This window comes from Triticum urartu, chromosome 6A, assembly GCF_056163025.1.
Source record: "Triticum urartu cultivar PI428250 chromosome 6A, HENAU_Tu73, whole genome shotgun sequence".
Classification (NCBI taxonomy): domain Eukaryota; kingdom Viridiplantae; phylum Streptophyta; class Magnoliopsida; order Poales; family Poaceae; genus Triticum; species Triticum urartu.
The window spans coordinates 177608801-177621807 of record NC_141878.1 but is presented as its reverse complement, the minus strand read 5'-3'; the positions used below and the strand labels follow the sequence as shown (position 1 = coordinate 177621807).

Here is a 13007-nt window from a genome sequence, read left to right as displayed (position 1 = left end):
TAGGGCCCGAGTGCCATGATTTCAGATCTCAACCTATTATGTTTTCATGAATATATGTGAGTTCTTGATCCTATCTTGCAAGTCTATAGTCACCTATTATGTTTTATAATCCGTTAACCCCGAAGTGATAATAATCGGGATACTTACCGGTGATGACCGTAGTTTGAGGAGTTCATGTATTCACTAAGTGTTAATGCTTTGGTCCGGTACTCTTGTAAAAGGAGGCCTTAATATCCCTTAGTTTCCAATAGGACCCCGCTGCCACGGGAGGGTAGGACAAAAGATGTCATGCAAGTTCTTTTCCATAAGCATGTATGACTATATTCGGAATACATGCCTACATTACATTGATGAACTGGAGCTAGTTCTCTGTCACCCTATGTTATAACTATTGCATGAGGAATCGCATCTGACATAATTATCCATCACTGATCCATTGCCTACGAGCTTTTCATATATTGATCTTCGCTTATTTACTTTTCGGTTGCTACTGTTACAATCACTATAAAACCAAAACTATTACTTTCGCTACCGTTACCGCTACTATCATACTACTTTGCTACTAAATACTTTGCTGCAGATATAAAGTTTTCCAGGTGTGGTTGAATTGACAACTCAGCTGCTAATACTTGAGAATATTCTTTGGCTCCCCTTGTGTCGAATCAATAAATTTGGGCTGAATACTCTACCCTCGAAAACTGTTGCGATGCCCTTTACTTGTGGGTTATCATATATATATATATATATATATATATATATATATATATATATATATACCGTGTGCGGCGCCCCCCTCCACCATTTACACCCGTGGTCATATTTTCGTGGTGCTTAGGCAAAGCCCTACGGAGATCACTTCACCATCACCGTCACCATGTAGTTTTGCTGACGAAACTCATATACTACCTCGACATCTTGCTGGATCAAGAAGGCAAGGGACGTCACTGAGCTAAAGGTGTGCAGAACGCGGAGGTGTCGTGCCTTCGGTACTTGATCGGTTGAAGCACGAAGAAGTTCGACTACATCAACCACGTTGTGAAACGCTTCCGCTTACTGTCTATGAGGGTACGTAGACACACTCTCTCATTGCTATGCATCTCCATGGATATATAATTGCATGTGCGTAGAAATTTTTGTGTTTTTCATGCAACAATTCCCAACAGTGGCATCCTGAGCCAGGTCTATGCATACATGATATGCACGAGTAGAACACAAAGAGTTGTGGGCGGTGATAGTCATACTATTTACCACTGATGTCTTATTTTTATTCAGTGGTATTGTGGGGTGAAGCGACCCAGACCAACCTTACATGTCCACGCACATGAGACCGGTTCCACCGACTAACATGCAACTAGTTTTGCATAAAGGTGGCTAGTGGGTGTCTGTTTCTCCTACTTTAGTTGAATCAAATTTGACTGCGGCCAATCCTTGAATAAGGTTAAAACCACAAACTTGACAAAACACCGTTGTGGTATTTTGCGTAGGTAGGAATGGTTCTTGCTAGAAGCCCGTAGCAGCCACATAAAACTTGCAACAACAAAGTAGAGGACGTCTAACTTGTTTTTGCAGGGCATGTTGTGATGTGATATGGCCAACACATGATGTGATAAACGTTATTGTATGAGATGATCATGTTTTGTAAGTTATCAGCAACCTACAGGAGCCTTATGGTTGTGTCTTTTATTGTACGAAATGCAAACGCCATGTAATTACTTTACTTTATCACTACGCGTTAGCGATAGTTGCAGAAGTAATAGTTGGCAAGACGACCATGACGCAACGATGGAGATCAAGGTGTGGAGCTGGTGATGATGGAGATCATGACAATGCTTTGGAGATAGAGATCAAAAGCACGAAATGATGATGGCCATACCATGTCACATATTTTGATTGCATGTGATGTTTATCTTTTATGCGTCTTATTTTGCTTAGTACGGCGGTAGCATTATAAGATGACCCCTTCACTAAATTTCAAGGTAAAAGTGTTCTCCCTCATTATGCACCATTGCTACAACTTGTTGTGTTGAGACACCACGTGATGATCGGGTGTGATATACTCTACGTTCACATACAACGAGTGTAAGACAATTTTGCACATGCAGAATACTTGGGTTAAACTTGACGAGACTAGCATGTACATATATGGCCTCAGAACACTAGAGATCTAAAGATCGAACGTGAATCATATAAAAGATATGATCAACATAGAGATGTTCACCATTGATGACTACCCCATCTCATGTGATGATCAGACGTGGGTTAGTTGATTTGGATCACGTATCACTTAGATGACTTAAGTTATGTCGATTTAATTGGGAGTTCTTAAGTAATTTTATTAATTTAACTTAATTTATCATGAACTTAGTCATGATAGTATTTGCACATCTATGTTGTAGATCAATGTCCCGTGCTACCATTCCCCTGAATTTTAATGCGTTCCTAGGGAAAGCTAAGTTGAAAGATGATGGTAGCAACTACACAGATTGGGTCCATAACTTGAGGATTATCCTCATTGCTGCATAGAAGAATTATGTCCTTGATGCACCACTAGGTGAAAGGCCTACTACAGGAGCAGATGCCGATGTTTTGAATGTCTCGCAAGCTCGATCTAATGACTACTCGATAGTTCAGTGTGCCATGCTTTACAGCTTAGAACTGGGACTTCAAAGACGTTTTGAACGTCATGGAGCATATGAGATGTTCCAGGAGTTGAAGTTAATATTTCAACCAAATCGCCGGGTTGAGAGATATGAAGTCTCCAACAAGTTCTATAGCTGCAAGATGGAGGAGAACAGTTCTGTCAGTGAACACATACTCAAAATGTCTGGGTACTATAATCACTTGACTCAGCTGGGAGTTGATCTTCCAGTTGATTGTGTTATTGACAGAGTTCTTCAATCACTGCCACCAAGCTATAAAGGCTTTGTGATGAACTATAATATGCAAGGGATGAACAAAACCATTCCTGAGCTCTTCGCAATGCTTAAGGCCGCGGAGGTAGAAATCAAGAAGGAGCATCAAGTGTTCATGGTTAACAAGACCTCTAGTTTCAAGAAAAAGGGCAAGGGGAAGAAAGGGAACTTCAAGAAGAATGGGAAGCAAGTTGCCACTCCCGGGAAGAAGTCCAAAGCTGGACCTAAGCCTGAAATTGAGTGCTTCTACTGCAAAGGGACTGGTCACTGGAAGCGGAACTGCCCCAAGTATTTGGCGGATAAGATGGATGGCAAAGTGAACAAAGGTATATTCGATATACATGTTATTGATGTTTACCTTACTAATGCTCGTAGTAGAGCCTGGGTATTTGATACTGGTTCGATCGCTCATATTTGTAACTCGAAACAGGAGCTACAGATTAAACGGAGATTGGCTAAGGACGAGGTGATGATGCGCGTCGGGAATGGTTCCAAGGTCGATATGATTGCCGTCGGCACGCTACCTCTACATCTACCTTCAGGATTAGTTTTAGACCTGAATAATTGTTATTTCGTGCCAGCGTTGAGCATGAGCATTATATCTAGATCTTGTTTAGTGCGAGACGGTTATTCATTTAAATAAGAGAATAATGGTTTTTCTATTTATATAAGTAATATCTTTTATGGTCATGCACCCTTGAAGAGTGGTCTATTTTTGTCGAATCTCGATTGTAGTGATACACATATTCATACTATTGATGCCAAAAGATGCAAAGTCGATAATGATATGCAACATATTTGTGGCACTGCCATTTAGTTCATATTGGTGTAAAGCGCTTGAAGAAACACCATGCAGATGGGCTTTTGGAATCACTTGATTATGAATCATTTGATACTTGCAAACCATGCCTCATGGGCAAGATGACTAAAACTTTGTTCTCCAGAACAATGGAGCGAACCAATGACTTATTGGAAACAATACATACCGATGTATGCGGTCCGATGAGTGTTGAGGCACGTGGTGGGTATCGTTATTTTCCGACCTTCACAGATGATTTGAGTAGATATGGGTATACCTACTTAATGAAACACAAGTATGAAACATTTTAAAAGTTCAAAGAATTTCAGAGTGAAGTGGAGAATCATCGTAACAAGAAAATAAAGTTTCTATGATCTGATCGCGGAGGTGAATATTTGAGTTACGAGTTTGGCCTTCATTTAAAACAATGTGGAATAGTTTCACAACTCACACCACCTGGAACACCACAACAGAATGGTGTGTCTGAACGTCATAACCATACTTTATTGGATATGGTGCGTTTATGATGTCTCTTACCGATTTACCACTATCGTTATGGGGTTATGCGTTAGAGACAATTGCATTCACATTAAATAGGGCACCATTTAAATCCGTTGAGACCACATAGTATGAACTGTGGTTTGGCAAGACACCTGAGCTGTTGATACGTCTCCAACGTATCTATAATTTTTGATTGCTCCATGCTATTATATGATCTATTTTGGATGTTAATGGGCTTTATTTTACACTTTTATATCATTTTTGGGACTAACCTACTAACCGGAGGCCTAGCCCAAATTGCTGTTTTTTTTGCCTATTTTAGGGTTTCGAAGAAAGGGAATATCAAATGGAGTCCAAACGTAATGAAACCTTGACGGTCGTGATTTTCTCAACAAACGTGATCCAGGAGACTTGGAGTGGCCGTCAAGAAACAAGGGAGGAAAGCACGGGGTAGGGGGCACGCCTACCCCCTGGGTGCGCCCTCCACCCTCGTGGGCCCTCCGTTGCTCCACCGACGTACTTCTTCCTCCTATATATATCCACGTACCCCAAACATCCAGGAGCACCACGAAAACCTAATTCCACCGCCGCAACCTTCTCTACCCGACAGATCCCATATTGGGGCCTTTTCCGGAGCTCCGCGGAGGGGGCATTGATCACGGAGGGCCTCTACATCAAATCCATGGCCTCTCCGGTGATGTGTGAGAAGTTTAGTTCAGACCTACGGGTCCATAGTTATTAGCTAGATGGCTTCTTCTCTCTCTTTGGATCTCAATACAAAGTTCTCCTTGATCTTCTTGGAGATCTATTCGATGTAATCTTATTTTGCGGTGTGTTTGTCGAGATCCGATGAATTGTGGGTTTATGATCCAGATTATCTATGGACAAAATTTGATTCTCCTATGAATTCTTTTATGTATGATTGGTTTATCTTTGCAAGTCTCTTCGAATTATCAGTTTGGTTTGGCCTACTAGATTGATCTTTCTTCCAATGGGAGAAGTGCTTAGCTTTGGGTTCAATCTTGCGGTGCTCGATCTGAGTGACAGAAAGGGAACCGACACGTATTGTATTGTTGCCATCGAGGATAAAAGGATGGGGTTTATATCATATTGCATGAGTTTATCCCTCTACATCATGTCATCTTCCTTAAAGCATTACTCTATTCTTCTGAACTTAATACTCTAGATGCATGCTGGATAGCGGTCGATGTGTGGAGTAATAGTAGTAGATGCAGGCATGAGTCGGTCTACTTGTCTCAGACGTGATGCCTATATACATGATCATACCTAGATATTCTCATAACTATGCTCAATTCTATCAATTGCTCGACAGTAATTCGTTTACCCACCGTAATACTTATGCTCTTGAGAGAAGCCACTAGTGAAACCTATGGCTCCCGGGTCTATCTTCCATCATATTAATATTCAAATACTTAGTTATTTCTTTTTACTTTTATTTTACTTTGCATCTTTATCATAAAAATACCAAAAATATCATCTTATCATATCTATCAGATCTCACTCTCGTAAGTGACCGTGAAGGGATTGACAACCCCTTTATCGCGTTGGTTGCGAGGTTCTTATTTGTTTGTGTAGGTGCGTGGGACTTGAGCGTGATCTCCTACTGGATTGATACCTTGGTTCTCAAAAACTGAGGGAAATACTTATGCTACTTTGTTGCATCACCCATTCCTCTTCAAGGGAAAACCAACGCAGTGCTCAAGAGGTAGCAGCTGTGGTTTCTTAAAGTTTGGGGTTGTGGCACTTATGTCAAAAGGCTTCAACCTGATAAGCTCGAACCCAAATGGAAGAAGTGCGTCTTCATAGGATACCCTAAGGAAACAATTGGGTACACCTTCTACCAAAGATCCAAAGGCAAGATCTTTGTTGCCAAGAATGAAACATTTCTAGAGAAGGAGTTTCTCTCGAAAGAAGTGAGTGGGAGGAATGTAGAACTTGATGAGGTAATTAATCGTACCTTCTCTCGAATTGGGAAGTAGTACATCATAGAAATCAATTCACGTAATATTGGGGAACGCAGTATTTGAAAAAAATTCCTACGATCACGCAAGATCTATCTTGGAGATGCATAGTAATGAGAGGGGAGAGTGTGTCCATGTACCCTCATAGACCGAAAGAGGAAGAGTTTAGTAACGCGGTTGATGTAGTCGAACGTCCTCGCGATCCAACCGATCCTAGCACCAAACGTACGACACCTCCACATTGAGAACACGTTCAGCTCGATGACGTCCCTCGATCTCTTGATCCAGTTGAGGATGAGGGAGAGTTCCGTCAGCACGATGATGTGGCGACGGTGATGAAGCTACCGGTACAGGGTTTCACCTAAGCTCTACGACGATATGACCGAGGTGTGTAACTGTGGAGGGGGCGGGGTACCTCACAGGGCTAAGTGAATACTTGGTGTACCTTTGGGGTGCCCCCATCCCATGTATATAAAGGGGGGAGGAGAGGTAGTCAGACCAAGGGAGGCGCGCGCCATGGGGAGTCCAACTAGGATTCCCAATCCTAGTTGGAGTCCCCTTACTTTCCAAGAAAGGGAGAGAGAGGGAAGGAGGAGAGGGGAGAAGGAAAGAGGGCGCGCTGCCCCCCTCCCTAGTCCAATTCGGACTGGCCATTGGGGGGGCGGCCTCCCTTGTGGCCCTTCTCTCCTTTCCACCAAGGCCCATGAAGGCCCATGAACTTCCCGGGGGGTTCCGGTAACCCCCGGTACTCCGAAACTTATCCGAAACGACCCGAACCATTCTGGTGTCCGAATGTAACCTTTCAATATATGAATCTTTACCTATCGACCATTTCGAGACTCCTCGTCATTTCTGTGATCTCATCCGGGACTCCGAACAATCTTTGATCATCAAATCACATAACTCATAATACAAATCATCATCGAACGTTAAGCGTGTGGACCGTACGGGTTCAAGAACTATGTAGACATGACCGAGACACATCTCCGGTCAATAACCAATAGCGGAACCTAGATTCTCATATTGGCTCCTACATATTCTATGAAGATCTTTATCGGTCAAAACCACATAACAACATACATTGTTCCCTTTGTCATCCGTATGTTACTTGCCCGAGATTCAATCATCGGTATCATCATACCTAGTTCAATCTCGTTACCGGCAAGTCTCTTTACTCGTTCCGTAATGCATCATCCCGTGGCTAACTCATTAGACACATTTCTTGCAAGGCTCATAGTGATGTGCATTACCGAGAGGGCCCAGAGATACCTCTCTGATACACGGAGTGACAAATCATAATCTCAATCTATGCCAACTCAACAAACACCATCGGAGACACCTGTAGAGCATCTTTATAATCACCCAGTTATGTTTTGACATTTGATAGCACACAAGGTGTTCCTCCAGTATTCGGGAGTTGCATAATCTCATAGTCAGAGGAACATGTATGAGTCATGAAGAAAGAAATAGCAATAAAACTAAACTATCATTATGCTAAGCTAACGGATGGGTCTTGTCCATCACATCATTCTATAATTATGTGATCCCGTTCATCAAATGAAAACACATGTCTATGGCTAGGAAACATAACCATCTTTGATTAATGAGCTAGTCAAGTAGAGGCATACTAGGGACACTCTGTTTGTCTATGTATTCACACATGTACTAACTTTCCGGTTAATACAATTCTAGAATGAATAATAAACATTTATCATGATATAAGGAAATATAAATAACGAATTTATTATTGCCTCTAGGGCATATTTCCTTCAGTCTCCCACTTGCACTAGAGTCAATAATCTAGATTACATAGTAATGATTCTAACACCCATGGAGTCTTGGTGCTGGTCATGCTTTGCTCGTGAGAGAGGCTTAGTCAGCGGGTCCGCAACATTCAGATCCGTGTGTGATACGTCTCCATCGTATCTATAATTTTTGATTGTTCCATTCCAATATTCTACAACTTTCATATACTTTTGGCAACTTTTTATACTATTTTGGGACTAACATATTGATCCAGTGCCCAGTGCCAGTTCCTGTTTGTTGCATGTTTTTTGTTTCGCGGAATATCCGTATCAAACAGAGTCCAAACGGGATAAAAACTGACAGAGATTTTTTTGGAATATATATGATTTTTGGGAAGAAAAATCCATGTGATACGATGCCCGAGGGGGCCACGAGGCAGGGGGGCGCGCCCCTGACCCTTGTGGCCACCCCGTAAGGCAGTTGGTGCCCTTCTTTCGCCGCAAGAAAGCTAATATCCGGATAGAGATCATGTTAAAATTTCAGCCCAATCGGAGTTACGGATCTCCGGGAATATAAGAAATGGCGAAAGGTTAGAATCTGAGAACGCAGAAACAGAGAGAGACAGAGAGACGGATCCAATCACGGAGGGGCTCTCGCCCCTCCCATGCCATGGAGGCCAAGGACCAGAGGGGAAACCCTTCTCCCATTTAGGGAGGAGGTCAAGGAAGAAGAAGACTAAGGGCCCCCCTCTCCCCTTCTCTTCCGGTGGCACTGGAACGCTGTCGTTGCCATCATCATCATCATCACCGCGATCTACACCAACACCTCCGCCATCTTCACCAACATCTCCATCACCTCCTCCCTATATCTATAGAGGTCCACTCTCCCGCAACCCGCTGTACCCTCTACTTGAACATGGTGCTTTATGCTTCATATTATTATCCAATGATGTGTTGCCATCCTATGATGTCTGAGTAGATTTTCGTTGTCCTATCGGTGGTTGATGAATTGCTATGATTGATTTAATTTTCTTGTGGTTATGTTGCTGTCCTTTGGTGCCCATCATATGAGCGCGCGTGTGGATCACACCGTAGGGTTAGTTTTATGTTGATAGGACTATGTATTGGAGGGCAAGAGTGACAGAAACTTCAGTCTAGCATAGAAATTGATGCATACGGGATTGAAGGGGGACCAATATATCTTAATGCTATGGTTGGGTTTTACCTTAATGAATGTTTGTAGTTGCGGATGCTTGCTAATAGTTCCAATCATAAGTGCATAGAATTCCAAGTCAGGGATGACATGCTAGCAGTGGCCTCGCCCACATAATACTTGCTATCGGTCTAGTAAAGTAGTCAATTGCTTAGGGACAATTTCGCAGCTCCTACCACCACTTTTCCACACTCGCTATATTTAATTTATTGTTTCTTTACTTACAACAGCCCCTACATTTTATTTACGTAATCTTTATTATCTTGCAAACCTATCCAACAACACCTACAAAGTACTTCTAGTTTCATACTTGTTCTAGGTAAAGCGAACATCAAGCGTGCGTAGAGTTGTATCGGTGGTCAATAGAACTTGAGAGAATATTTGTTCTGCCTTTAGCTCCTCGTTGGGTTCGACACTCCTACTTATCGAAAACTGTTGCGATCCCCTATACTTGTGGGTTATCAAGACCTTTTTCTGGCGCCGTTGCCGGGGAGCAATAGCATGGGGTGAATATTCTTGTGTGTGCTTGTTTGCTTTATCACTAAGTAATTTTTATTTGCTGTTCTTAGTTGTTTTCTATCTTTAGTTATGTGTAGGAAACACAAAATACCAAAATAATTAGTTGTACTTACTAAACCAATGGTTGAAGAACCACTCAAAATCTATCACACTGTTGAAGCTTATTACTTGGATCATGTTCGATCCCTATGTGCTCATGCTGAAACCCCAACTAGCTTAGTTGAGGGAAAATCTTTAGATGATTATGCTTGTTATGTGCGACACCGAATATCTGAAAAAGGGAAAATTTTACTGGGTCAAATTCATCGTTTGCAATGCTATGCTTGGAATTTACGCGAAATATATGATTACTTGTTGTTCTGAAAACCCTAAGAAACACCTTCCCTATCAATGTGAGTTTAGTGATAATGGAATCGTATCTTCGTATGCTAAGGGTGTTTATAGTTACTATGATGTTCAACAAATTGAAGAATTTGTTGCTTTTAAGGGTGCTTACGAAATTGCTTCTTTGGTTGAAATGTATGATGCTACTCTTTACAAATCTGAAAATTTTGACATAATTAAATATTGATATGATAATTATGCTTCTAATGCCTATGTTGAACCATATATTGAGGACTACCCCGCTGTCCAAGAAGAGACTAATATTTTGCAGGAGCCTATGGAAGAAGAAATTGATGAAACCGTAAGCTCATTGGATGAAGAAGATGACGAGGAGAGCAAAGAACAAAAGGAGGAAGAGCGGATTAGCTACCCGTGCCCACCTTCTAATGAGAGTAACTCTTCAACTCATACATTGTTTAATTTCCCTTCATGCTTACCGAAGGATAATTGCTATGATGATTGTATGATCCCATTGATTCTTTTGAAATATCCCTTTTTGATGATGCTTGCTATGCTTGTGGCCAAGATGCCAATATGAATTATGCTTATGGAGATGAACTTTCTATAGTTCCTTATGTTAAACATGAAATTGTTTCTATTGCACCCATGCATGATAGTCCTATTATCTTTTTGAATTCTCCCAACTACACTATATCGGAGAAGTTTACCCTTATTAAGGATTATATTGATGGGTTGCCTTATACCATTGCACATGATGATTTTGATGAATATAATATGCATGTGCTTTCTGCTCCTACTTGCAATTATTATGAGAGAGGAACTATATCTCCACCTCTCTATGTTTCCCACATGATAAAATTGCAAGAAACTGCTTATACTATGCATTGGCCTTTACTATGTGTGCATTAATTGTTCTTTTATGACATGCCAATGCATAGGAAGAGAGTTAGACTTCATCATTACATGATATATGTTACTTTGTGCTCACTACTAAATTACAAATCATTGCTAATTAAAATTGGCTTTGATATACCTTGGGATCCAGGTGGATTCACTACTTGAGCACTATATGCCTAGCTTAATGGCTTTAAAGAAAGCGCTGCCAGGGAGACAACCCAGAAGTTTTAGAGAGTCATTTATTTCTGTTGAGTGCTTTTATATAGTTTAAAAACAAAATAAAATAAAGAGGGGAACCCAAAACTTTTTCAAAAAGGAAAGTGGAAATGAGAAAGACAAGCATTATTGAAGTGGGAGAGCTCCTTGAACTTTGTTCATGCTCACGACAACTTTGTGAATCTTGATTACAGAAACTTCTCAACAAAAATAATTATCCCCTTTTACAATTCCATTGTATTATAAAAATAATGTGCCAAGGTTTGCCTTTAGGATGTTTACTTTGCCTGTTGGTTTGTATGGTGCAGGACAGAAACTTTGGCTGTAGTGCGCGATTTTACATTTTTTTCTGGAAGGTCAAATGGTTCTGATTCTTTTTGCATTGTATTTCTATACAATTTTTTTTTCTAATTTTGTCAGGATTTTTAAAGTATCAGAAGTATGGTGAATGTTCAGATTATTACAGACTGTTCTGTTTTAGACAGATTCTGTTTTTGATGCATAGTTTGCTTGTTTTGATGAAACTATCGATTTATATCAGTGGATTAAGCCATGGAAAAGCTGTATTACAGTAGACACAATGCAAAAACAAAATATGAATTGGTTTGCAACAGTAATTAGAGTAGTGATTTGCTTTATTATACTAACGGATCTTATCGAGTTTTCTGTTGAAGTTTTGTGTGGACGAAGTGTTCGATGATCAAGAATGTCTCGATGTGAGAAGAAGGAAGAGAGGAAAGAGCTCAAGCTTGGGGATGCCCGAGGCACCCCAAGTAAATATTCAAGGAGACTCAAGCGTCTAAGCTTGGGTATGCCCCGGAAGGCATCCCCTCTTTCTTCAACAAGTATCAATATGTTTTCGGATTCGTTTCGTTCATGCGATATGTGCAATCTTGGAGTGTCTTTTGCAATTAGTTTTCATATTTATTTTATGCACAATGCTGGTATGAGATAGTCCTTGGTTGATTTATAGAATGCTCTATGCACTTCACTTATATCTTTTGAGTATGGCTTTGTAGAATGCTTCATGCGCTTCACTTATATCATTTGAAGTTTGGATTGCCCGTTTCTCTTTACATAGAAAACCGCCATTTGTAGAATGCTCTTTTGCTTCACTTATATTTGTTAGAGCGTGGGCATATCTTTTGTATAAAGAATTAAACTCTCTTGCTTCACTTATATCTATTTAGAAAGATGACAGGAACTGGTCATTCACATGGTTAGTCATAAAATCCTACATAAAACTTGTAGATTATTGAATATGATATGTTTGATTCCTTGCAATAGTTTTGCGATATAAAGATGGTGATATTAGAGTCATGCTAGTGGTTGTGGATTAGTAGAAATACTTGTGTTGAGGTTTGTTATTCCCGTAGCATGCACGTATAGTGAACCGTTATGTAACGAAGTCGGAGCATTATTTATTTATTGATTGTCTTCCTTATGAGTGGCGGTCGGGGACGAGCGATGGTCTTTTCCTACCAATCTATCCCCCTAGGGGCATGCTCGTAGTACTTTGTTTCTATAGCTAATAGACTGTTGCAATAAGTATGTGAGTTCTTTGTGACTAATGTTGAGTCCATGGATTATACGCACTCTCACCCTTCCACCATTGCTAGCCTCTCTAGTACCGCGCAACTTTCGTCGGTACCACAAACCCACCATATACCTTCCTCAAAACAGCCACCATACCTACCTATCATGGCATTTCCATAGCCATTCCGAGATATATTGCCATGCAACTTCCATCATCATCATATACATGACTTGAGCATTCATTGTCATATTGCTTTGCATGATCGTATGATAGCTAGCATGATGTTTTCATGGCTTGTCCGTTTTTTGATGTCATTGCTATGCTAGATCATCGCACATCCC

General features: G+C 40.8%; 1 pseudogene; it reads left to right on the top strand.

Moving 5' to 3' along the window:
- The first annotated feature begins 2400 nt into the window (after positions 1-2400).
- LOC147964644 (uncharacterized) lies at positions 2401-11558 on the top strand (annotated as a pseudogene).
- The last annotated feature ends 1449 nt before the right edge of the window (positions 11559-13007 follow it).